The 25,907-nt window shown below is 37.8% G+C and overlaps 3 non-coding genes and 1 pseudogene across 4 annotated transcripts; all 4 read left to right on the forward strand.

The window, feature by feature from the left end:
* The first annotated feature begins 444 nt into the window (after nt 1–444).
* LOC128593829 (60S ribosomal protein L23-like) lies at nt 445–895 on the forward strand (annotated as a pseudogene). The gene has a single exon (XR_008382413.1). The product of XR_008382413.1 is annotated as a 60S ribosomal protein L23-like (transcript).
* A 9,426-nt stretch (nt 896–10,321) lies between these two features.
* TRNAA-AGC (transfer RNA alanine (anticodon AGC)) lies at nt 10,322–10,393 on the forward strand. Its single transcript has one exon. It is a non-coding gene; the product is annotated as a tRNA-Ala (tRNA).
* A 13,057-nt stretch (nt 10,394–23,450) lies between these two features.
* Nucleotides 23,451–23,523, forward strand: TRNAF-GAA (transfer RNA phenylalanine (anticodon GAA)). The gene has a single exon. It is a non-coding gene; the product is annotated as a tRNA-Phe (tRNA).
* Nucleotides 23,524–25,544: 2,021 nt separating this feature from the next.
* Nucleotides 25,545–25,616, forward strand: TRNAA-UGC (transfer RNA alanine (anticodon UGC)). Its single transcript has one exon. It is a non-coding gene; the product is annotated as a tRNA-Ala (tRNA).
* Nucleotides 25,617–25,907: the final 291 nt, after the last annotated feature.

Raw genomic sequence — 25,907 nt, forward strand, 5'->3', positions numbered from 1 at the left:
ATCTTAGAAGAAAATCTTTCAGTCAAGTATGATGTTACCTATTGGCTTTTCGTATATGGCTTTTATTATGTTGGGATCATTTTTTATTCCAAGTTTGTTGAATGTTTTATCATAAAAGGGTGTTGAATTTTGTTGAATTCTTTCTCTGCATTAGTAGAGAAAATCATGTGATTATTGTCCTTCATTCTGTTCATATAATATATTGCATTGAATGAATTCTTGTATTTTGAACAATCTTTGCATTCTGGGTATACATTCCACTTGGTCTTGGTTTATAATCTTTTTTTATTATTATTAAATCATAGCTGTGTACATTAATGCAATCATGGGGTACCATGCACTGGTTTTATATACAATTTGAAATATTTTCATCAAACTGGTTAACATAGCCTACCCAGCATTTTCTTAGTTATTGTGTTAAGACATTTATATTGGTCCTTTTCCAGTCGTCCAAGATGTCGAAGCGAGGATGCGGTGGGTCCTCTGGTGCGAAATTCTGGATTTCCCTGGGTCTTCTGGTAGGAGCTGTGATCAACTGTGCTGACAACACAGGTGCCAAAAATTTGTATATCATCTCTGTAAAGGGGATCAAGGGACGACTCAACAGACTTCCTGCTGCTGGTGTGGGTGACATGGTGATCGCCACAGCTAAGAAAGGCAAACCAGAGCTCAGAAAGAAGGTTCATCCGGCAGTGGTAATACGACAGCGGAAGTCATACCGGAGAAAAGATGGTGTGTTTCTTTATTTTGAAGATAATGCAGGGTCATAGTAAACAATAAAGGCGAAATGAAAGGTTCTGCCATTACAGGACCAGTTGCAAAGGAGTGTGCAGACTTGAGGCCAAGGATTGCCTACAATGCTGGCAGCATTGCATGATTCTCCAGGATATTTCTAGAAAACATCAAAACATGTGTGATCCCCCCCCCAAAAAAAGACATTTATATTCTACATTTAGTAAGTTTCACATGTACCCTTGTAAGACGCATGGTTTATAATCTTTTTAATGTGGTAGTGAGTTTGGTTTACTGGTGTGTTGCTAAGGATTTTTGCATAAATATTCATCACAGATATTGGCCTGTAATTTTATTTTCTTGGAGGGTTCTTGCCTGGTTTTGGCATTAGGGTCATGCTGACCACATAAAATATGTTTGAAAGTGTTGCCCACATCTTCAATTTTTTGGAAAAGTCAGAGTAGTGTTTGTGTTAATTCTTCTTTACATCCCTGGTAGAATTTACTCATGAAGACATCTAGTCCTGGGCTTTTTTTTTCCTTGGGAAGTTTTTGATTATTGCTTCAATACCCTTACTAGTTATGAGTCTATTCATATATTTTACTACTGCATGATTCTGTCTTGATAGATTGTATGTTTCTAGCATTTTTCTGTTTCTTCTGAGTTATCCACTTTCTTGGCATCTAATTGTTCAGTCATCAGATCTTATAATTATTTTAATTTTCTGTGACATCAATTGTAATGTTCCCTCTTTCACTTCCAATTTTCATTAGTTGAGTCCTTTTTTCTTAGTCTAGCTAAGGCCTTGTCAATTTTGTTGATTTAGAAAAAAAGCAACTCTTAGTTTCATTGATTTTTCTATTGTTTTATGTTCTTTATTTTATTTTTTTGTAGAGACAGAGTCTCACTTTGTTGCCCTTGGTAGAGTGCTGTGGCATCGCAGCTCACAGCAACCTCCAACTCCTGGGCTTAGGCGATTCTCTTGCCTCAGCCTCCCAAGTAGTGGGGACTACAGGTGCCCACCACAATGCCCAGCTATTTATTTGTTGCAGTTTGGCTGGGGCTGGGTTCCAACCTGCCACCCTAGGTATATGGGGCCAGCGCCCTACCCACTGAGCCACAGGCACTGCCATGCTCTCTGTTTTTTAATCTCTGCTCTAATCTTTATTATTTCCTTCCTTCTTCTATCTTCTATTTTTGTTTGTTCTTCTTCTAGCTCCTTGAAGTGTAAAGTTAGGTTGTTGATTTGAGATCTGTCTTCTTTTTAAAATGTTAGCAATAATTACTAGAAACTTCCCTCTAAGTGCTGCTTCTGGTGCATCCCTTAAGTTTGGTATGTTGTGTTTTCATTTTGATTTGCCTCTAGATATTGTCCAAATTCCCCTGTGATTTCTTATTTAGTGCATTGACTATTTAAGAGTGAATTATTTAATTTCTATGTATTTGTGATTTTCCCTGCTTTCCTACTGTTTTTGATTTCTAGTTTCAAAGAAGATACTTTGTATAATTTCAATCTTATTAAATTTTTTAAGAGTTTTTTTGCAACATAACATGTGGTCTATCTTGGAAAATGTTTCACATGCATTTGAGAATGTGTATTCTGCTGTTTTGGTGGGGAGTGTTCTGTATATATCTATTAGGTCCAATTACTCTCTAATGCTGTTTAAATTTTCTTTTTTTTTCTTTTTTTTTTTCACTGTTGGGGATTCATTGAGGGTACAATAAGCCAGGTTACACTGATTGTTTAAATTTTCTATTACCATATTGATCTTCTGTCACTTTGTTCAATCCATAACTGAAAGTTGGGGCATTGAAATTTTCTATTATTGTGTTGTTGTTCTCTATCTTTCTTAAGTTCTGTGGATGTTTTCTTCATATATTTGGAAGTTCTGATGTTAGCTTCTTTGTTTCTTGTGTCTGCCTTTGTCTTAAAGTCTATTTTGTCTGATATAAGTATGGCCATCCTGCTTTCTTTAGGTTACTGTTTGCATTTGCACTGAATATCTTTTTTCATCCTTTCACTTTTAGCCCATGTGTGTCCTTAGCTCTAAAGTGAGTCTTGTAGACAGCAAGTTGAATCTTGTTTTATAAACCTTCATTCACTCTATGTTTTTTCATAGATATATTTAATACATTTGCATTTAAAGCCATTTTGGACATGCAGGACTTACTATTTCCATTTTGTTCATTGTTTTCTTATGTGTGTTGGATTTTTTATCCATCCTTTCCCCCCTTGATCCTTTCTCTGGTGTTTCATTGATTTTTTCTTTTGCCATCTTTCTTTCTTTTTCTTTTCTTTTTTGGTGGAGACATGTTGTGGCTACCTTCTTATTTTTCTTTGTGTATATTCTGTAGAAATTTCTTTGTGGTTACCATTGAAATTACATAAAACATCTTAATATAACAGTCTAAACTGATAACAACTTAACTTCAAATGCGTGAAAAAACTCTATCTTACATCTCTTCCTCCTTTCCTACTTTAGGTTATTGATGACACAGATTAACCCTAGTTATATTATATATCAATTAACATAGATTTATAATTATTTCTTAATGTCTTTTGTGTTTTATAAATTTTATACTAGTTTTAAAAATATTTACACATCATCATTATAATACTACAGAATTCTGTATTTTCCTACATACTTACCTTTACCAGGAAGTTATATATTTTTTTACAGTCTCATGTTACTGTTTATTCCCCTTTTTTCTCAACTTGATGGACTCCCTTCAGCATTTCTGGTAGGATAGGTCTATTTGTAATAAACTCCTTTAGCTTTTGTTTGTCTGGGAAAGTCTAATTTTACCTTTGTTTTTGAACGATAGTTTTGTGAGATATAGTATTCTAGGTTGACAGGGTTTTTTCCTCTTAGTACTTTGAATATATTCTCTCACTTTCTTCTGGCAAAGTTACTGCTGAGAAATTCACTGATCATCTAATAGAAGCTCTCCTGTATGTGATGAGTTGCTTTTTTTCCTTGCTATTTTCAAGATTCTCTCTTTGTCTGTGACTTTTGACACATTGACATTTTGACTACATTGCATAGATCTCTTTAGATTTATCCTAGTTTGAACTCTTTGAATTTCTCAAAATCTTATATTCATTTCTTCAAATAGATTCTTTGCCAACCCCTCTTTAAATTTCCTTTTGGAATTCTCACATGCATAAGTTGTTCTGCGTGATGATGTCCTGTAAGTACGTTAGGCTTTCTTCATTTTTCTTAATTCTTTTTCCTTTTTGCTCTCTTCTATTTGCATAATTTTGAAAGTCCTGTCTTCAGGAGGCTAAGATGAGAGAATTGCTTGAGGCCAAGAGTTTAAGGCTTCAGTGCACTATGATCATATCTGTTTCTAGCCATTACACTCCAGCTTACACAATAAAGTGAGACCTTATCTCAAAAAATAAATAAAAATTTAAAAATAATTAAAAAATTTTAAAAAGACATGGAACTTTGACAAAACGATTCAACTATGAGAGCTCTGTTCTCTTGAATGGATTAATGCTTTGTTTGTTTGTTTTTTAGAGACAGGGTCTTGCTATATTGCTCAGGCTCATCTCAAACTCCTAGCCTCAAGGGATCCTCCCACCTCAGCCTTCTAAAGTGCTAGAACTACAGATGTGAACCACCATCCCCATTCTGTGTGTAATTTTATAAACTGCCACTTTAGTAAAATCCTGTATTGTTTTGTAGTCACATTTTCATTTACTCTTTTGTGTTTCTCAGATACACGTAACATAATCACAACACTGAATCATAACATAGTTTTTCTTGCTTCTTTTCAATTCATGGGACTTTAACTGCATTTCCATGTTAAATACTTTGACAACTGTCTCCAACTTGGTATTATCAGTGGAAAAGTATTTTTACTTTGTTCCTGCCTTTAGTGGCAAAGCCTCTAGCATTTCAACTAAAATGTTAATTTAGCCAGGCGTGGTGGCTCATGCCTATAATCCCAGAACTTTGGGAGAGTGCATTGCCTTAGCTCATGAATTCGAGAACAGCTTGGGCTACAGTGAGCACCCATCTCTAAAAATAGCTGGGCATTGTGGTGGGTGCCTGTAGTCCCTGCAGTCCCAGCTACTTGAGAGGCTGAGGCAAGAGAATCATTTGAGATCAAGAGTCTGAAGTTGCTGTGAGCTATGACACCACAACACTCTACCAGGGAGCGACAAAGTGAGATTTTGTCTCAAAAAAAAAAAAAAAGAATAAAAAATGTTAATTTGGGGGTTGAATTATAAATATATTTTATCATGTTTAGGAGTGTTAATAAATTTATATTTTACTGATTGATTTTGGCATATTTGCTTTAGTTTCATAGGACTGCTGTAACAAATTACCACAAACTAGGTGGCTTAAAACAACATAAATTTAATCCTTCACAATTCTGAAGGCCAGAAGTCCAAAATCAAGGTGACAACAGAGCATGCCTCCTCTGAAGTTTCAGAGAAGAATTCTTGTTTTGCTTTATTTTATTTACTTTTTTTTTGAGACAGAATTTCACTTTGTCGCCCTCAGTAGAGTACCTTGGTGTCATAGGTCACAGCAACATCAAACTCTTGGGCTCAAACAATTCTCTTGCCTCAGCCTCCCAGAGTGCTAGGATTATAGGCATGAGCCACCCTGCCAGGTCTTAATTCTTGTTTGCTTTATCTTTATTTCTGATGGTTCTAAACAACAATCCTTGGCTTGTAGCTACATCTCTCCAATCTCTACCTCCATTATCAGACGGCCTGCTTTAGGACTCGCCCTAATCTAATATGACCTCATTTTAACTAGTTATAAAAATCCCATTTCTAAGTAAGGTCACATTCTGAACTTCTGGGTACACATTAATTTTTGAAGGTGCTATTAAGCCTACTACAATATTAAATGTACTTTAACTTTTGTCAAATGACTTTCTACATCAATGGAGACAATCACATATAGTTTTTCTCTGATAATGGATTTTTTATTTTTAAAATTTAATTGATATGTAGCATCTTACATATTTGTGGGATATGTGTGATAATTTTATTACATGCATAGAATGTGTAATGGTCAAGTTAGGATATTTAGGGTATCTGTTACCTTGAGTATTTATTCTTTCCATGAGTTGGGAACATTTCAAGGTCTCTAATCTAGCTACTTTGAAATATATAATATGTTGTTACTAACTATAGTCATCCTATTCTATCAACTATTATAACTTATACCTTCTGACTGTATGTTTATAATCATTGACCAACCCCTCTTCATGACAGACTTTTCCCAACCTCTGGTATTTATTTTTCTGCTCTCTACCACTGTGAGTTCAACTTTTTTAGCTCTCACATATAAGTGAGAAGATGTGAAATTTGTCTTTTTGTGTTTGGCTTATTTCACTTAAGATAATGACCTCCAGTTCCAATTATGAGGTATTATATTAATGCCTTTCCTAATAATGAGTGATCTTTACATTCCTGTAGTAAACCCCGCTTGAAATTGTAAAAATTATTATTTTTGATGTGCTATTGAATTCTGTTTGCTATTAATTTTATTTAAGATTTGGGCATTGAATATGGCACCAGCCACATACACTGAGGCTGGTGAGTTTGAATCTGACCTGGGCCAGGTAAACAACAATGACAACTGCAATAAAAAATAGCCAGGCATTGTGGCAGACACCTGTAGTCGCAGCTACTTGGGAGGCTGAGGCAAGAGAAATGCTTAAGTTCAAGAGTTTGAGGTTGCTATGAGCTGTGATGCCACAGCACTCTACCGAGGGTGACACAATGAAACTCTGTCTCAAAAAACAACAACAACAACAACAACAAGATTTTGGCATTGAATTTCATACACAACATATGTAAAATTGGCCTGTAATTTTTGGTTTTGATGCAGACTGAAATCTTTGTAATCCAAATTATATTAACTTTATAAAATGAATTGGGTGCTCACTTTGTCAGTGCATGTACTAAAATGTGACTCAAGCAGCACATGTACTAAAATGTGACTTAAGCATTACAAAAGTGATCCATGTAACTAAAAGCATTTCTACCCCCTTAATATTTTAAAAATTTAAAAAATTAATTGGGGCTGGACACAGTGGAAGGTATGATCCTACCACTGGGAGGCCAAGATGAAAGGATTGCTTGAGCGTCCAAGTTTGAGGTTCCTGTGAGCTTGGCTGAGGTCATGGGGCTCTACCCTCGGTGACAGAATGAGACTCTATCTAAAAAAATAAATAAATAAAAATAAAAATAATTGGAGGATTTCCTTTTTCTATGTTATGAATAATTTAAATGGTATCTTTTTTTTTTTTTTTTTTGTAGAGACAGAGTCTCACTTTATGGCCCTTGGTAGAGTGCCGTGGCATCACACAGTTCACAGCAACCTCCAGCTCCTGGGCTTAAGCGATTCTCTTGCCTCAGCCTCCCGAGTAGCTGGGACTACAGGCGCCCGCCACAACACCCGGCTATTTTTTTGTTGCAGTTGGGCCGGGGCTGGGTTTGAACCCGCCACCTTCAGCATATGGGGCCGGCGCCCTACTCACTGAGCCACAGGCACTGCCCGGTATCTTTTTTTTTTGATATTTAGCAGTTTGATAGAATTTCCTTATGAAAGTATTTGAGCTTGGTGCCCTTTTTGGGGATTGACCTATTAAACTAGTTTTCAAAAGTAAATAGTCTGTTTAGACTTTCTATTTCTACAAGAGTTAATTTGGGTATGTCATATTTATCTATGAAATCCACTTTATCTTAGTTTTCCAATCATTTGCTGAGTTGTTTTATGTATGATTTTTCTGTTATGATTTTTAAAAAGTTGTTATGCTTTGATGGTTATTTTCTGCAACTCGTTCTAATTTTGTGTATTTGTGGAGTTTTTTTTTTTTTCTTGACTAGGTTGGTTAGAACTTTGTCTATTTTCTTGACTTCTCAAATATCTGGGTTTTTTTGTTTCTTTATTCTGCTTTTTTCTAAATCACTTTCAGTGATTTTCTAAATCGCTTTCTGGATCTTTATTAACCTTCTGCTTTCTTTTGGTTTATTTTGTTCACTTTCTAGCTTCTGAAACTCAGTGTCTGATTCATTTATATTATATTATTTATATTATATTATTATATATTATTATATTATATTATTATTATGTATTATATTATATTATTTATATTACATTATTTTTGATTCATTTATATTATATTATTTTTATATTATTTTATAAAGGCATGTAAGGAAGTGATTTTTCTTCTGATAAAAGTAATTTTCTTCTGATAAAAGCTTTAGCTTATTTCACAGATTCTGACAATATGTTATGTTTGCATTTTCATCCTTTTAAAAAAATCATATAATTAAATTTTGTATTTTGTATTTTCCTTTTGCCTCAAGAGTTGTTTTATAGCATATTTTTAAAATTTCAGGTGGTGCAAATCAAAACTCTAAGATATCACTTGACCCCAGCAAGATTAGCCCACATCACAAAGTACCAAAACATCAGATGCTGGTGTGGATGTGGAGAGAAGGGAAGGCTTCTACACTGCTGGTGGGATTGCAAACGAATACAACCTTTTTAGAAGGTAGTATGGAGAATCCTCAAAGATCTAAATGTAGACCTTCCATTTGCAATCCCATTACTAGGTAGCTACACGGAAGACCTTATTTGCCACAAAGACTTTGCACTAGAATTGTTTTTGTGGCTCAATTAATAATTGCCAAGTAGTGGAAGCAACGTAAGTGCCCATCAACCCATGAATGGATCAACAAACTGTGGTATATGTATACCATGGAATATTATGAAGCCATTAAAAGAGATGGAAACTTTATGTCTTTCACATTTACCTGGATGGAGTTGAAATACATTCTTCTTAGTAAAGTATTGCAAGAATGGAAAGATAAATAAATATCTAATGTACTCCATACTAATATAAAATCAATATATAAACAATTACACATTCCTAAGAACAATAAAACGCTATTATAGTCCAGTTCAGGGGTAGAGGGAAGCTGAAAGGGGGAGGGAAGAGCACCATCGGCCGAAGGAGGGAGGGCAGGAGGAGTGATCTCACCTAATGTGCACATTGTGAGGGTGTATAACACTCACCCTGGGTGAGGAGCACCTAAATGGAGCTTTAGCTTGGAAGTGAGAACAATGTAACCTAAATATTGTACCCTCAAATTAATTTGAATAAAGTTTTTTAAAAAGGCAAAAGAAAAAAATTTAAGGTAGTAGGGACTTTTTTTTTTTTTTACAGTGCTGTGGCGTTATAGTTCACAGCAACCTCAGACTTTTGGGGTCAAGCCACTGTCTTACTTTAGCCTCCCAAGTAACTGGGCCTACAGGTGCCCACCACAAGGCCTGACTATTTTTAAGAGACTAGGGTCTCGCTCTAACTCAGGCTGCTCTTGAACTCAGCTTCTCAAAGTGCTGGGATTCCAGACATGTGCCACCGTGCTCGGCCTGGGACTTTAGTTTTTTAATTTGGCATTAATTTATAGTTCCATTGCATGATCATAGTCAGAGAATGCTGTTTGCATTCTTTCTATTCTTTGAAATTTATTGAGATTTTCTTCTTAGCTTAAGTTGTGGTCAGTTTTCATGAATGTTTCATAGGTACTACAAAACGAAGTGGTGGGTAGAAGAGGCATACCGGGCCCAGACACCCTCATGACCGTGTCCCGTCTCCTTGATTATTTCTGCTAACGGTCTAGGAATCTCTATTTCTGTAAAAAATAATAATAATAATAAAATAAATAAGTCAATTTATTCTTTTCGTATGTGACCTTCTGCCGACTGGTGTTAAAAATTAGTTCAGGTAGGATTGACGTTCTTTTAATCTCTGATTCGCAAAGGATTGAGGAATCCTTTTATTTACCACATCACTCTATCGTGTCTGTTTGCCAATAAAAACAACTTATGCGCCAGGCTCTGTCAGGTTAGCGAGGCTCTGTCAGGTTGTTGTACAGAAAGGGAGAGGCCTAGAGCCTCAGAGAAAGAAATTGGTGAACCAGACAGTGTGCGCCGAGGGATTCCTGAACTGCTCATCTTCTGAGAGTTTAGTCCCCGCCTCCATATCGCCTTCCGCGGATTCTTTGGTCGGCGAGAGCATTCTGCCGAAAGGGGGCGCGATCACAGCTGGCGCCGCTTCCTCAGTCCTGGCTTCCCGGTCAGCGCCTCGGTGGGTCTTAGCGCTGGAATCTGCGGGAGAATGGCTGAGACTGATGAGAACCGCTCTGCGTTTGCCCTAAGTTTTCTCTCCGCGTTTGGATCTAATACGGCCTCTTATTTTTGTATCTCCCGCATTATATTCTGTGGCCTGCTGGCAGCCCTTTCAATCAGTGAGAAAAGAGAGGGAGAGTGAAGACATGAGACATGTTTCATACCGGGCTCTTCTAGTACTGGAGAGAAGTGACTCCGACTGACGAGCCTTTCTAGGTCCCGGGACCACCAACAGAGGCTTTTAGTTTAGAATGGAGTTTACTCGTTTGTCAGTGAATTGGCACTCAAAACCTAAGTTTAAGATTGTAGAAATAAGCCAGGTTAGGTAGAATGGACTTTGGCATGTCTGGTATGCTAAAACATAGCAAAATGGTGTATTCTGCCTTGAATATATTCCCGGGAATGCAACGTTGTCAGGGGGTGTAGCTCAGTGGTAGAGCGCGTGCTTAGCATGCACGAGGCCCCGGGTTCAATCCCCGGCACCTCCATTTTTAGCTTGACCGATAAGCGTAAATTTGATTTTATTCAGGCTTTAGGAGAATATTGCCTATCTTTCCAGACCCTAAATTGCCATTTTGTGTCTCATCTCTGCAGCCGGGGTCTATTCACAGTCCTAAAGCTTTTTCTGTTTATTGTATTTGTGGGCCAAGCTTAAGGCTGGGCAGAACTCACAGCCTCTAAGACTGAGAAGCTCCCAAACCCAAACCCATGCCTGAAAACTTTACATTGCTGCCTTCCACAGGCAAGCATGTGGGTATTTTACGTATACAAATGTACAAATCTTCAACAACACAATCCTTCGTAACTTCCACAATCTAATGCCTAATTCACACGCAAAGCAGAAAACCCTGTGTTATCTGCTCTAGGTTGTTGTAGTAAATTGAAGAACTGTTTGTGAATCTGAAGGCAAGTCCGCTTTTTAATAATCTTTTTCTTACTCAAACAGGAAGTAAACCTATTTTACAATGAGTTATCATTAACATTGGTGCTGTTCCATTTCTACTGCTCGGACTTGGCACCACTCAGAGTGGCTGTGTAGGCAGAAGGAGGAAAAGATGGAGTTGGCCCGCGATTCCAAATCTGCAAAGGCGCATTCGCCCTTTGGTTCTATTTTGCTGTATTATTTTCTACTTTGCAGGAAATAAAAGATAAGGGTGGAAAGATTTAACAAAAGAAAAACACAAACTCTCAAACAACTAATTTCAGTCTTTTTTTTTTTTTTTTTTTTTTCAGTTTTTGGCCGGGGATGGGTTTGAATCTGCCACCTCCAACATATGGGGCCAGCGCCTTACTCCCTTGAGCCACAGGAGCCACCCCTTCTTTTAGTTTCTTGGGGTTTATTTTCTGAGCTGTAGTTGGTCATGATTAGACTACAGGCTGACCAAGTTGAAACTCAGAGCCTTCTAAACTGGAAAATGAAGAACATTATTTTCATCAAAGAATTCAGAGCTGTCACACTTTTGCCAAAATAGCTCCATTGGGAAGTACATTTGACTGAAGATTTCAAAGTTCATGGTCCTAGATGACTTACAGTAGTTAATTTCAACTGAGGCAGCTGTTCCCTCTATCAGAAAGGAATTTTCAGACCCTTGGTCAATGTGGTCTTTAGACCACAAGAGTTGGTGACACCTGAGAGAGTGTTAGAACTGCAGAATTTCACTTCCATCCCAGACCTACCTAAACTGCAATCATTACAATTTTAACAGGATCCCCGAGTTATTCCTTTGCATATTAAAGTTTAAGAAACACTATGATGTTAATTAAGAGGGTAAGTATTTGGGTATTATGAATATGTGGTTATACTGTATTTAATTTTTTCCAATTTCCTATTCCAACATAGAAAAACAAGTGCAAAAATATATTTCTATTGCTGAACCAGTTTTGTGAATTACTACACATGATTGAATATGATGTGAAGTTTTCATTGTTTAAAATATGAGTTTTGCAATAAAGACTCTTGTGCTGACTTCTAATGTGAACTGGGAGAATGTACTTTTGTCACTACCTGCAATACTTTAAATAGGATAAGATCATGTGATCATTTCAGAACTCAGAGCTTCCTCCCCTCCTCATCAGCCACCACTAAATCGTCAAGTACTTTTATATTGACATCCTTTTGTGTTCTAAGTCCTGAGGTAAATTTTGATTATCCCAAACCCTTAATAGCCCCTATGAAAATGTAGGCTGAAGGATTCAACAAGAATTGGGAAGCCACTGGTTCCCAATATAATGTCAGGCCGCCAATCTCCCTGTGAAGTGATTAGGGAATTTTCAAAGGAGAAAACAAATTCTAAAAGACATTCTTTCACAGATAAGATGTTTTGGCTTTGAGATTTACTTCTCCAAAGAAAGACTCAGAGATAGCAGTGAGGAGCCAGACTTCCCTGATGTAGGAAATAGGTCATTTTCTATTCTGTTAACAATTTTTCTTTCTCCTTTCTTGTTTTCTTTTTTCCTCCCTTTCTTGTTTTAAAAATACAATTCCACAATGTCTGTTTGCCATGTATATATTGTGACAGGAAAACTGTATTCACAGGCTCCAACCATGGGAATTCATCAATTGGAAAGGTAATATGGTGGAATATAGTCAAAGCATAAAGAAGAATACCATGAATTATTACCATTGCTTTTCTGTATTATGTTAGAAATCTTGAGTGACTGTGTAGGTCAAATGGAAATATTGTTTCTGCTTCCAAGAATAGCTTCTCCAAGGAAGTCCACTTCTGTAATTCAAGGGAGAGATAGATAGGCTGCAAAAGCTAAGAGTTTAAAATAATAAAGCTGTAGGAAATATAAGATGAAGTTTTTTTTAAAAATCTGGACCAATGAAAACAAATCATATATGACAGACTGAGGTATTTCTTTGAAAGCAAGCAGAGCCTAACTTTGGCCCAGGACTATAGTGACTCATTTTAAGGTACCAACGTAGGTGAATTTTGGAAATTTATTTATGCTTTATTTTGGGGTTCTATCCTTCAACAAGATCATCTTTTGTTTATTTTTCCCTAGGAAAAAAATTAAAGATCAAGGAGCTGAGAGGAAGGGGGATGTGACTGTCAGTGTGAGACACCGGGTGAGTATGTGAGAGGTGACAGTTGGGCAGGAGCATCGGATACGTGGAAGCAGATGCTATCCATTAGGCTACATAGTTACTCTAACTCAAAAGGTAGTGCTTTACTCTTTTCAAAGACATATTAAATTGAAGAAAAAAATTAATTAATTATTTACTGTCTAGTTCAGGAATTGTTCCTTCATATTCAACAAGAGTACCAAACCTTTCTGTCTATATCAACAAATTGAGACATAAATACCAAAAAAAAAAAAAAAATTCATGAGTATGGATTCAAATTCTCAAGCATAATGTAAGAGCTCCTTACATGAAAACTATGACCCCACTCTTTTGTTCTGTAAATTTATAAAGGGCAGGGCTCTATCAGTTATAATCTGTTCCTAAGATAGATTAAAAATGACATTCATTAACTGGGTGTTGTGGTGGGCACCTGTAGCTAGGACTACTAGGGAGGCTGAGGCAAGAGAATCGCTTGAGCCCAAGAGTTTGAGGTTGCTATGAGCAATGATGCCACAGCACTCTACTGAGGGTGACGTACTGAGACTCTGTCTCAATAAAAAAAGAAAGAAAGAAAGAAAGAAAGAAATGCCATTCATATGTCTGCAGGTTTCCTAAATATAGTAATTGGATATGAATGAGTTCTATCTCCTGAGATAAATAATTAGTTTTCAGAAGAATCTTATATTTTTGAAATTTATTTTACTACTTTCCCATGGAGAGATATTTCAATAATGCTGTAAGCAGAGAGTCTGAACATTGTCAGGTAAAATTAATAAGCAATACTCACAGTGTTACTGTATCTTGGGAAAAACAGAAAAACAAAGCAAAACTTCTTTGTAAGGAGCTTTTTGGTAATCTAACTGGTATCTAGGTTTCTCCAGGTGTAAATCGGAGGATAATTGTGGAAACTTTCATAATTGTACTTTTACACCATCAAACAGCCTAGATAATTTTCTCCTCATTCTCCCAGCACTTACACATACATACACACACTTTCCTCAGGGCTTGAAGAGTTTTGCCAGTGACACTTCCTCCAATACTCAATTTCAGTGAAAATTGCCATTTCTGTTTCCTTTTACCTATTCTACTAGGCTCATGAGCCAACTGAGAGAGAAATTCTGCCAAACCAATAAGGTGCTTCCAACTATGAAAGAGGTTCAGTGATATACTTAGTAATATATGCAAAGGCACACAGACAAAGGTGGATGAGGAAAAGATGACACCTACTGGGAGTCTGGTACCAGAAAATGAGATTTTGGGAGGTCTTTTATCAAAGTTTCAAAGCCACGGTGATAACCATGTAAATTCCAGGATTCAAGATCAGTCTAAGAAATTTACTTTTTGGCTTTTCACAACTACCAATAAGTGATTCCTGAGTTCCAACTTCCAAAAGACACTTTGACTTCTTCTTTTTTTTTTAATTTAGAAAAATACTTTATTTTAAAGACTCTCTATAGGACTTCAACATCTTATTTCCAGACTGTACCAAGAAAACCAATATATTTTAATCCATGATGAAACTGGTTCCATGCACATTAATATACATATTATTTTCTACTCACTCTTTCTATAAATGCCTTCTAACCATTCCCACCCTCATGTGTTAAAAGCACAGAATTGGCTGAGTTCATTGTGCCTCATCAGCAGGGAAGATCCTATAGAAGAATGTGGTAAGTTCAACAGTCCCAAAACAAACTCATTTCCTCCCTCTACCCATCCTCCCCACTCCACTTCCCTCCCTCTCCTCTTTCCCCTTCTTCTTAGGCTATAGTTGGATTATAGCTTTCATATGAAAGTGTGGGTGTTTATAAATTGGTTTCATAGTAGGGCTGAGTACACTGAATACTTTTTCTTCCTTTCTTGAATACTTTGTTAAGAATAATATATTCCAGCTCCATCTATGTAAACATGAAAGAGGTAAAGTCTCCATCTTTTTTAAGGCTGCATAATATTCCCATATGTTTGTGTTTTAAGCTAAGAGTTATTGTAAAAGAGTCAAAAAGTTAAAAAGAAATTGAAAAAAATCATAAGGTAAAAAATTTTCAGTAAGCTAATTTTTTGCTTAAGAAAAAAAAATATTCTGGCGGCTCCCGTAGCTCAGTGGGTAGAGTGCCCACCAGCCACATATACCGAGGCTGGTGGGCTCGAATCTGACCCAGGCCAGCTTAACAACAGAGACAACTATAAAAAAATAGCCAGGCATTGGGACAGGTGCCTGTACTTGGGAGGCTGAGGAAAGAGAATCATTTAAGCCCAGGAGTTTGAGGTTGCTGTGAACTGTGACACTACAGCACTCTACCCAGGGTGACAGCTTGAGACTATCTCAAAAAAAAAAAAGAAAGAAAAATATTCTTAGAAGTTTAGTATAGCTCAAGTATACAGTGTTTAAAAGTCTATAGTAGTGTACAATAAATCCATTCACCCCTTACTCATTGACTCACCCAGAGCAACTTCCAGTCTTGTAAGCTCCATTCATTCATTGTTAAGTGCCCTATACAAGAGTACCATTTAAAAATTTTTATATCGTATTTTTACTGTACCCTTCAATGTTTCAATATGTTTAAATGCACAAATACTCACCCTAGTGTTGCTTGCAGTATTCAGTACTATACTGTGCTGTACAAGTTTATGGTAGGCTATACCACTTAGGTTTGTGTAAGTACACTCTGATGTTCAAACAGTAACAAAATCACCAAACGATTCATTCCTTATAATGTATCCCTGTTGTTAAGCAATGCGTGACTTTATCACTAGGACAAAACTAAAATATTGGCTGGATTGTGCTCCCTCTGGAGCCTTTAGGGGAGAATCTGTCCAGCTTCTGGTGGTGACCAGGATTTTCTGACCTATGGCTGCATCACTGAAATCTTTGCCTCCATGATCACATTGCCTTTTCTGTATGTAAAGTCTCTCTCTGCCTCTCCCTTGTAAAAACACTTGTGATTACATTGAGTCCACCCACATAATACAGGGGAGTCTCCTCATCTCAAGATCCTTAATGTGATCACACCAGCAAAGACACTTTTTTCCTTTAGATAACATTTTATAGATTCCAAAGATTGGGGCCTTATATCTTTAGGAGCTATTATTCAGCCTATTACACATAGGATCCCCTAATCTCAAAACAAATGTGCCACCATGATAACAAACTTTTCATTTGGCTTCTATTTTCACTATTATTGAGAGAAGGAAAAACAGAAAAAGGAGGGGGAAAAAAGAAGCTGAAGCAAAAATTGATTTTGTTTCCTTTGTTTTCTGTGACGTTGTTAGAATGAGAATCCCAAAGTCCTTCCACTGATTTCTCTTACTCATCTTCTTTTCCTTATTGCCAAAAGTTTGATCCCACAATAAGCTACTGGGGGCCGTGAATACTAGGTAAATGAGTGGTTTGAAGTGGCAGGGTGGCAGTTTGCTCTTGGTTCTTGGTGTGCTCTTGGTTAAAGAATAACCAGACACAGTCTGGTGTTAGGTCCAGTCTCTTGACAGACTGTTATTCTGGTTCTTTGGCTCTTTGTTTGAAAAAAATCACAAGCAAGGTCAATGCAACGGAGTGACCACAGGTAGGAAGCAATTTTACATGAGCAGCTTTTTATTGTAGAACAGAATAGATGTGTCTCTGAGAGTAGAGAGAGACAGACTGGCAGAATGACTCACTAACTCACTGACAGACTCTGATAATTTGCAGGTTGTTTCCTATTTTGGCCTGGGGAGGGCTTCTCAGAGGTGTTCGATGTTACCAAATGATTAACAGGTGTTCTCAAGGTCACATCTGCATGCAAATCTGAGCTCCTACTCTGAAAGTCCACCTGGGGGGGCACAATGTATATTTGAGCTAATGACATGATAATTAGCCTTGGGTTATTCTAGTTCACTTTCTGAATGCTATTATGCCTGGGTTGGGGAATTCCCACACAGGCAAACCATTCCCTCCTTCCCCATGTATAGCAGTTGCTCAGGATAGGAATAAGGGTGAAGTGGCACCAAGATGGAGTGTATGCCCTTGTCCTTCTTTCCAGATCAGGCAATTGCTCCAGGCGGTACCAACGCAAGGCACCCTTGTCCTGAGAAGAGTCAGAGATCCTGGCTATGTACCTAACAGTTGCTCACACAGAATGATAGCTGTTAGGAAGCTAGAGTCCTGACAAACACGAAGGATGAAAAAAGGTCAGCTTTAAGTGAATTAGATTACATGTGTCAAATTGCTATTTCATACTGTCCAATTCTATTTTTCTTCTTTTTTTGCATAGACAGGATCTCCTTGTGTTGCACAGGCTGGAGTGTAGCAACCGTTCACAGGTGCAATCTCAGTTTACCGTGGCTTCCAACTCCCAGCCTCATGCCCCTCCCATCTCAGCCTCTTGAATATCTAGGACTAGAGGGCAGTGCTGCCCTGCCTGCCTCATCTCATGCTTTTTTTTATTATTTTCCTTCCCTCTTCCTACACATCCTGGTGTGCTGTTTTTCCTTCTTTTAAAATCCCTAAATAAAATGATGCCTGGAAATATCAGCTAACATCAAGCATGTTGCTATTATGAAGTGCCAAATTATTCTTTCTCAGTATGTGTGTCAAAATGCAAATTAAAACCTGTCCCTCTACTAAAAAACAAATGATTAATGGTTCACAAATGTCTAAGACATGTTCACTGTAGTGAACAATCATTTATTCTGCTGTTTCTTGTCCATCACTTCTGCTTTCTATTTTCCCCGCATTGTTAAAAACTTCTGGTCTGCTGATGGCTCTATTAAAGGGTTTCCAGGGCTGTTATAATTTCAAACCCCTATCTGCACCCATCTTTCCTGATGAATAAAGAGAAAAGGTAACTCTGTCTGATGATTTTACCATTTTCCTCTTTCTTTCTTTCTTTCCTTCCTTCCTTCCCTCCCTCCCTCCCTTCCTTTCTTTTCGTTTTTTTGCTTTTCTTTCTTTAACTTTTTAACTCACAAGCAAGGTATGTGAAAAAGTATAGAAGAAAACACTTGATAAATTCTAATATAAGCTAAGAAATCTGTGCCTTTGCCTCTGCTCAGAAACATTTAAAATGGAATGAGAACCACAAAAGAACCACATATTGCCCAAAACTTGGGACCATTTTAGAACATACGCTGCCCCTCCCTCAATAACCAACAATCAGTAGTGGCACACACATACACACAAACACATATGTGTATATCAGACAAAGATTTTTATTTTTCTAAACTATGTGGTAATAATTTGCAGATGTATTTTTTAATCCCTAAATAATTCAGTGTGCATTTCTTAAGAACAAGGACATTTCCTTACATAGCACAATGATAAAATTCAGTAAATTTAATACTGATAAAGTAGTATTATCTAATATACAGTGTATCTTAAAATTTAATTTTACAAATAAACATTTTACTTATTTATTTTGAGACAGAATCTCACTATGTCACCCTCAGTAGATTGCCAGGGCATGACAGCTCAAGCAACCTCAAACTCCTGGGCTTAAGCGATTCTCTTGCCTCAGCCTCCCACATACCTGGAACTACAGGTGCCTGTCACAATGCCTGGCTATCTTTTGGTTGTAGCTGTCATTGTGGTTTGGCAAGCTGGGGTCAAACAATTCCAACCCACCAGCCCCGGTGTATGTGGCTGGCGCCCTAGACACTGAGCTACAGGTGCTGAGCCACAAATAAAAATTTTAATAGAAAATTCTTTTCCATACGAGGATACATTCCATAATCACATATGAATTTAGTTGCCATGACTCTTTCATTTTCTTTAATTTGGAACAGTTTCTCAAGCTCCTTGTCTTCCATGACATTGACATGTTTTTTGAAGAGCATTTGTCCATGGTTTTGTGTCAGTCATGATTAGATTCAGGTTATGGAAATTATCACTGAATGATGTTAGCATCTATCACACCAGGAGGCATGTATCGTCAGCTTTCCCCATTATTAGTGATGTTAGCATGCATCACTTGGTTAAGGCTGTAACTACTAAGTTTGCTCCCTGAAAATTATCATTTTCTCCTTTGTAATTAATAAGTAACCTATAGGGAAATAAGCTTCTAAGAATTAGACATATGTGAGTAGGGTGCCGGCTCCATATACCAGGGGTGGTGGGTTCAAACCCAGCCCTGGCCAAAAACTAAAAAAAAAAAAAAAAATTAGACATATGTGGAGCAAACAAACAGGAACTTTCTTTCTCATTTTTGTTTTGTATTTCAAGCAAAACCTAGTAAAATTAGACTTTCCATCGTAATTCTTAATCTTAAAGCTGCGGGTAGATACGGCTTCCACTCTCAACACCCGCACGCGGACCGGAACGCGCTGCGGCTCCCTCAGGAGCTCCCAGTATCAGCGCTTCCTGAACCACAAACAAAAACATCAACGTACTCAGCCTGTCCATCCGGCGACAGAAAGAGCAGCAAGGACCTCTCGAACCTACTACAGCCAGGGAGAAACTAATCGGACCCTTTTCTTAGTCAATCCCACCTCTCCAGGGGCGCAAAGAGTTATCGCCTCCTTCCTATCCCGAGGAAACCACGGAGGAACCTGGCACTTAGACTCACCCTCCTCCCGCAATCCATCCAAATCCTAATGATTGTGAGGATGCTTTTCTTGCCGCCTTCTCCTCCCTTCCTTTTCTCCTTTTCTTCCTCTTCTTCACCCGGTGTCTCCTTTTCTCTCTCCTGACCCGCCGGCGGCCCTCCTCTTCTTTGCTTTTTACGCCCGAATAAGTTTCCGCTGTAGTTCCGCGCACTGCTAGTCCCGGTTACGCACATTTTAAGCACTATTTTTAGATTCACTTGTACTGACTTTTTTCCGTGTCACTTTCCTTTCTTGTGTGGTGAACTCAGCATTGCCGCAGGATAAGCTGAGGCTGGGTCCAGTTGAGGAAGGGATGCGTGGCTAGGGGAAAACCTAGAGTAGAGGATTATAGTTTCCTGTCTGTGGAAGTGCAGACATTGCAACTGGGGGAAAAAATCTGTAAGAGAATCTAAAATTTTTCTTGGAGGAAATCATCCAAAAACTTACAGCCTACGCCTCGCACCAAATTTTGTCTAAAAACAGAAAACCTTGACTCTTTCCAATAAGAGACATTTTGAAAACTGCCCAGCCATGGGGGGGGGGGTTATTAAAATTCACTTTGTAACTCATGGTCAGCTACAGCTATTCTCATTTTATAGAGGACTGTTTCCGAAATTCTGAAAACCTCTGAAATTGTTCCTATATTACGTAATAAGAGGAGTCTAAGATCTTGGCACTTTCTAATTAATATAAGAATTTCTTTTTTTTTTTTTTTGTAGAGACGGAGTCTCACTTTATGGCCCTCGGTAGAGTGCCGTGGCGTCACACAGCTCACAGCAACCTCCAACTCCTGGGCTTAAGCGATTCTCTTGCCTCAGCCTCCCGAGTAGCTGGGACTACAGGCGCCCGCCACAACGCCCGGCTATTTTTTGGTTGCAGTTTGACCGGGGCTGGGTTTGAACCCGCCACCCTCGATATATGGGGCTGGCGCCTTACCGACTGAGCCACAGGCACCGCCCAATATAAGAATTTCTAATGCTTGTAGATGGATAAAAAAAACAATTCTTAGGCCAAGTTTGTAGACCACAACTTAAAAAAAAAAAACACTGGAGAAAAGATAGAATGTGCTGGATGCCAGGAGGCATCCAAGAACATCTTTGTTTCTTTTCTTGTTATTTAAATTTAGGCTTCGTTTACCATAAGGTAAAATGCATAAAACTTAATTATTCAGATTATGGGTTATTATATATGTAACCAACACTCAGACCAAGTTTCTCTTGTGCCTCATGTCAACTTCACTATTAGATCTCTATCACCATAGATTATTTTTCTTATGTTTAAGTGATGTAAATGGAATACTATAAAACACCTACAATCCCAGCACTTGGGAGGCTATATGGGAGGACCTTGAGCCTAGAAGTTTGAGACCTCCTAAAATATGGAGACTCCATCTCTACAAGAAATTTTAAATAAATAAATAAGTTGGGCATGGCTGCCAGTGCCTGTAATCCCAGCTGGAGAGGCTGAACTGCCTTGAGCCTGAGTTTGAGGTTATGGTGAGCATCATGCCACTGCACTGTAGCCTGGGCAATTGAGTAAGACCTTGAAGATTGTCTTGATCCATTTTACAGGTAATTTTAAAAATCAGAAATATATCTTTTCACAGTTCTAGAGGCTGTAAAAGCCCAAGATCAAGGCATTGGCATCTGATGTCTGATGAAGGTCTTCTTGATGTGTCCTCACACACAGCAGGAGAACCTAATACTATTTTGAGGATGAGTCTCACCTCTTAATACATTGAAGTACTTGAATTTTGGAAGAGACACTTTCGAATCACAGCAAACATGTATCATTTAAGTAGGTATTCTTTCACTCAACATTTAAAAAGTTAGATGCTTTTTTTTTTGGAGAAATAGTCTCACTTTCTCACCCTTGGTAGAGTGCCACGGCGTCAAGCTCACAGCAACCTCAAACCCTTGGCCTGAAGCAATTCTCTTGCCTCAGCCTGCTGAGTAGTTGTGACTAAAGGTCACCACCATAATGACCAGCTATTTTTAGAGATGAAGGCTTGCTCTGGCTCAGGCTGGTCTGGAAACTCTGAGCTCAGTCCATCCACTGGCCTCAGCCTCCCAGAGTGTTAGGATAACAGGCATCAACCACTGTGCCTGGCCCTAGATGCTTTAACTATATACTGTTGCCTGTAGCAGTAGTTCACGTCCATTGCTCTGGAGTTTTCCATTGTACGAATATTGTGTATCATTGTTTATGAATTCATTTTACCTCCATGTACTTTTGGAGTTCTCCTAGTTTGGGGCTGAAATGCCTAATGCTGCTGTAAACATTCCTGTACATGTTTTTCAATAGACAAGCACGTGCATTTCTTTTGGGTATAAATGTAGCTGTGGAGTTATGGGGTCATAGATGGTATGTATATTTAGTTTTAGTTGCTATTTGCAAATAGCTTCCTAGTGTAGATGTACCAGTTTACAGTCTCATCAGTAATGTGTAAGTGTTCAACTTGCTCCACATACTCAGCAACATTTGATGTTGTCATTTCTGGTAGGTTAAGTGATTGTGGTGAAGAGTGGTATTGTTTTGATGTGTTTGTAACTTGCATTTCATTGATAGAAAATGTTGAGCATTTTTATGTTTCTAAATAGCCATTTTAATGAAGTGCATGTTAATTTGCTTTTTAATTGAGTTTTTAGTCTTCTTTTCTAGTGTTGTGTAGGAGTTCTTAACATATTCCAGATAAGTAAAATGTAAGTATTAAAATATTTTCTCCCAGATTGAGGTTCATCTTCTCTTTTTAAGATGAAAGGAGCTTGAAAAACTTAGCAGAAGAAAGTGCAAAGATAGAGATGGGGAAAAAAAAGTCAAAGATACATAGAACAGGTAGCTGTGGGAATAATGCCCTCAGGCAGTTTGTTTGGAATGGATTAGTGAAGTAAAACATCCTAGGAGCAGAAACAGTGTTGTTTGGTCTGTGATTCTCTTACACGGTCCCTAGCAGATTAAGAGGATATAGTTAGAGGTTTAAAAACTAGTGGGATTTGAGACGGTGGATTTTCTATCTGGCCAACTTCATATCTTTGAAGAGATCCCAGAAATATGACTAATAATTCAAAGAGGATCTTTATGATGTTTCTGTCTTGATAGGGGTGTGGCTCAGGGGTAGTGTGTCTTTTTCTTGTAAAAGAACTCCAAATCATACATCTTCATCTGCTTTTCACAATCTTCAACAATCCTTCACATTTCCCCTTTTAAAAACACCATTTTGGCTGGACGCGGTGGAGCACGCCTGTAGTCCCAGTTATTCCCGAAGCCGAGGCGAGAGGATCCCGTGAGCCCAAGAGTTCAAATGCTATGTAGGGGACTCCCCACTCCACCGTCTTAAAAAAAAAAAAAAAAAAAAAAGACGTTGTGAATGGTCACACTAAATTTACACTTCCCATTTCCACTCTCTGAGTCTCCGTATCACCCAATGTGAATGTATCAGGACAAAGACAAGTAAAAGAATGGGAATGTCGAAAAAAACTAGCTTGCTTAGGATTTCTTTACGCGGAAGACAGAAGCCCGCCACCACTCTCAAGTGACCAATAACTCTCTAGTTCCTGTTTGCCGTGTCATTGACGAGAAAGTTAAAGCAGAACTGAAAGAAGAGAAACAGAATAGGAATAATTTCACTTGAATTCCCTTAGTTTTCTGAAGTATTTGGGTCGTGAAACAGCCAGAGATGACCAAACACGAAAACATATTCAAGCATATTTTTGCTTTTACCCATTCTGCCCCCCTTTTACCCGTTCTAACAGGCTCAGTCTCCAAAATTGGATTCTATTTTCGGATACACATAGTAGTTGAATCCATAGCTTTTTGGTAAATGATATTGAATGAAGTAAAAGATACTGAAATATGGACTAACCCTACAAAGGAAAGTTTTAATATTTTGAAAGAATGTCTTAAAGAACTTTCTCACGTCAGCCGAAATAGCTCAGTTGGGAGAGCGTTAGACTGAAGATCTAAAGGTCCCTGGTTCGATCCCGGGTTTCGGCAGGTTCATTTTGATGTCCTGTAATGACCCTGCCCTAATGCAGTGGTTCTCAACCTTCCTAATGCCGCTTCCCTAATGCAAAATTTGCACACGAATCCCATAAGGGTATATACAGAGTGGCCATAAAGTTCGTGTGCAATTTCCTATAAGTGGATATACTGGGTGGCCATAAAGTTCGTGTGCTACTTTATATAATAACTACAACTTTCATTTTTGCAAATTCGATCAAGGTAATGCACATATGTATATTTTTATCACTCTTTTGTTTGTATATTCCACTGCAGATTTCAATGAAGTGCTAACTGATAGTGCCTATTTTATTTAAAGTTTTAAAACCTAGGAAATTACTAGTTTTAAAAACAAAGAAATTCCAATATTCTGTATGCGGTTGCACTTATAATTCATTTCTGATTCAATATTATGAATGTGTGTAGGGAGAAGGGGATTGCTACAGATACTTGATTTTTTGTTGTTTACAGATATTTCATTTTTAAAAAAATTCCCATTTTTATGAGGCAAACAAATAAAAAAAACCTTGTCAGGAATTTCCAAGTATCCAATAGACATCCAGGTTTCTCTGGGTTGCAATACAACATAATGATGGTATGTTTCCGCAAGCTGTCCTAATACTGCTTTTACAGCATCAGATGGTCAAGATAATCCTCCCCAGCATTTACATGTGCATGTGAGAGCACACACACACATGCACATGGATAGACAAACAAACACACATACACATCCATCGGTTTTGTACGTGATGATTCTCTAAATCTTTTCTTCAGTCAAATCACTTACTTTTCCCCATTTTTATTTTAAAATCCCATGAGCTAACTAAAAGGATAAGTCTGTAGCACAACTCATACATACTCTGCCAATTTCAAAAGGAATCAATGTTATTTTATGAATGGTGGTAAAAGTTCATGTATGAGCAAACCAGAATGAGAAAAAGGAAGGTGGTGTCAAGAAATTATTTTCTTTTAATCTTTTTATGCAGTTCAAAGAACCCAGTCTTAATTATGATAATTATCAGAGTTCAAATTTGCCTAGGAGCAAATTTATTTATTTGTTCCCTGCAAATAACACGAATAGGTTTGTAATCCCCAAATCTCAAAGCATACTTTTTGGCCTTTGTCCACTCTCCATATGTATGCCTAATGATTACTCACACATCCCTAGACCAGATTAATTGCCTGAGTTGGCTGTGTAAAGTCTCCACAATTCTGTCACACAGATATACTGAATTTAAGATGAGCTGAGCTAGCTCATTTTTTTTTCTATTTCCCAATCTTCCCTCCATTCCTAAAAAGAGTTGATTAAAAAACTTCCCCATTTTTACACCTCATTCTGTCTGGTAATAGTATATTTGTTTGCTTTCCTAGGTACATGCTTCAACCACTTTTTTGTCTTTATCCCTTAAATCCTGTTTATCTTAAGTCTCACTATCATAATTCAACTCTTCTCTCCTTCCCTGAAGCTGTCCTTTACTCTCACACTTTATGAAATTCTCCTTAGGACAATAAGCAGAGCCTCCTAAATTAGATAACTCAGTCTGCACACCTAAATTAAAAAGAAAAGAGTCTTACAATGAAATATTGAATGTATATTTCTCAGGTTTTCTTTTGATGGTGGCTGCCTGGCATCATATCTGGCCATTAATATTCTCATTGAGAAAACAAATATGTAAATTTCAATAGCCATGTGTCTTGGGAGAAATCAAAAGAATAGAAACCAGAACTTGATTCCTTGCTAAGCAAACAGAAGGAGAATATAACAACTTAACATTTCAAACCCACGATGGGAACTTCTTTTGGTTCTTATCTGACACCTTTTCAATCTTTTACCTTCCATTTCAAGTTCTGTGTAGTGTTCCAAAAAATCTGTGTTTCCTATTGGTACCTGAACATCTTCTGCCCATCGTGGCTGCCAATGTTCCTTGATACTGACCACTACCACCAGAAAGTTTAGTCAACGCCTGAGAAGATAAGACTTCCAGACAAATGTTAAGAAACAACCTCTGAAGGAAGGGGGTGTAGCTCAGTGGTAGAGCACATGCTTTGCATGTATGAGGCCCTGGGTTCGATCCCCAGCACCTCCAAGGTTTTACTTTTGTGTTTGAGCCTATTTCTCAAGAAATCCATTTTTAGTTCTCCTGAATTTTTTTCTGTTCAATTTCTGCATATAGTGAAAGAAAAAATACAAACCAGTAGATTGCCTTGAATTCTCTTTCATCTCTGTGTTATGACCCTTGACATCACCTAATGTGACTGAGAAGGCAAATGCAAGGAAAGGTGGGGGAGGGGGAGGAGACGGGTCTCCTGAACCCCAACAAAAGCGTGCACGTTCACAGGCCGTTCACTTTGGCTCCCATTTTGTACTATTATTAACA

The sequence above is a fragment of the Nycticebus coucang genome, chromosome 9 (assembly GCF_027406575.1).
Source record: "Nycticebus coucang isolate mNycCou1 chromosome 9, mNycCou1.pri, whole genome shotgun sequence".
Lineage (NCBI taxonomy): Eukaryota > Metazoa > Chordata > Mammalia > Primates > Lorisidae > Nycticebus > Nycticebus coucang.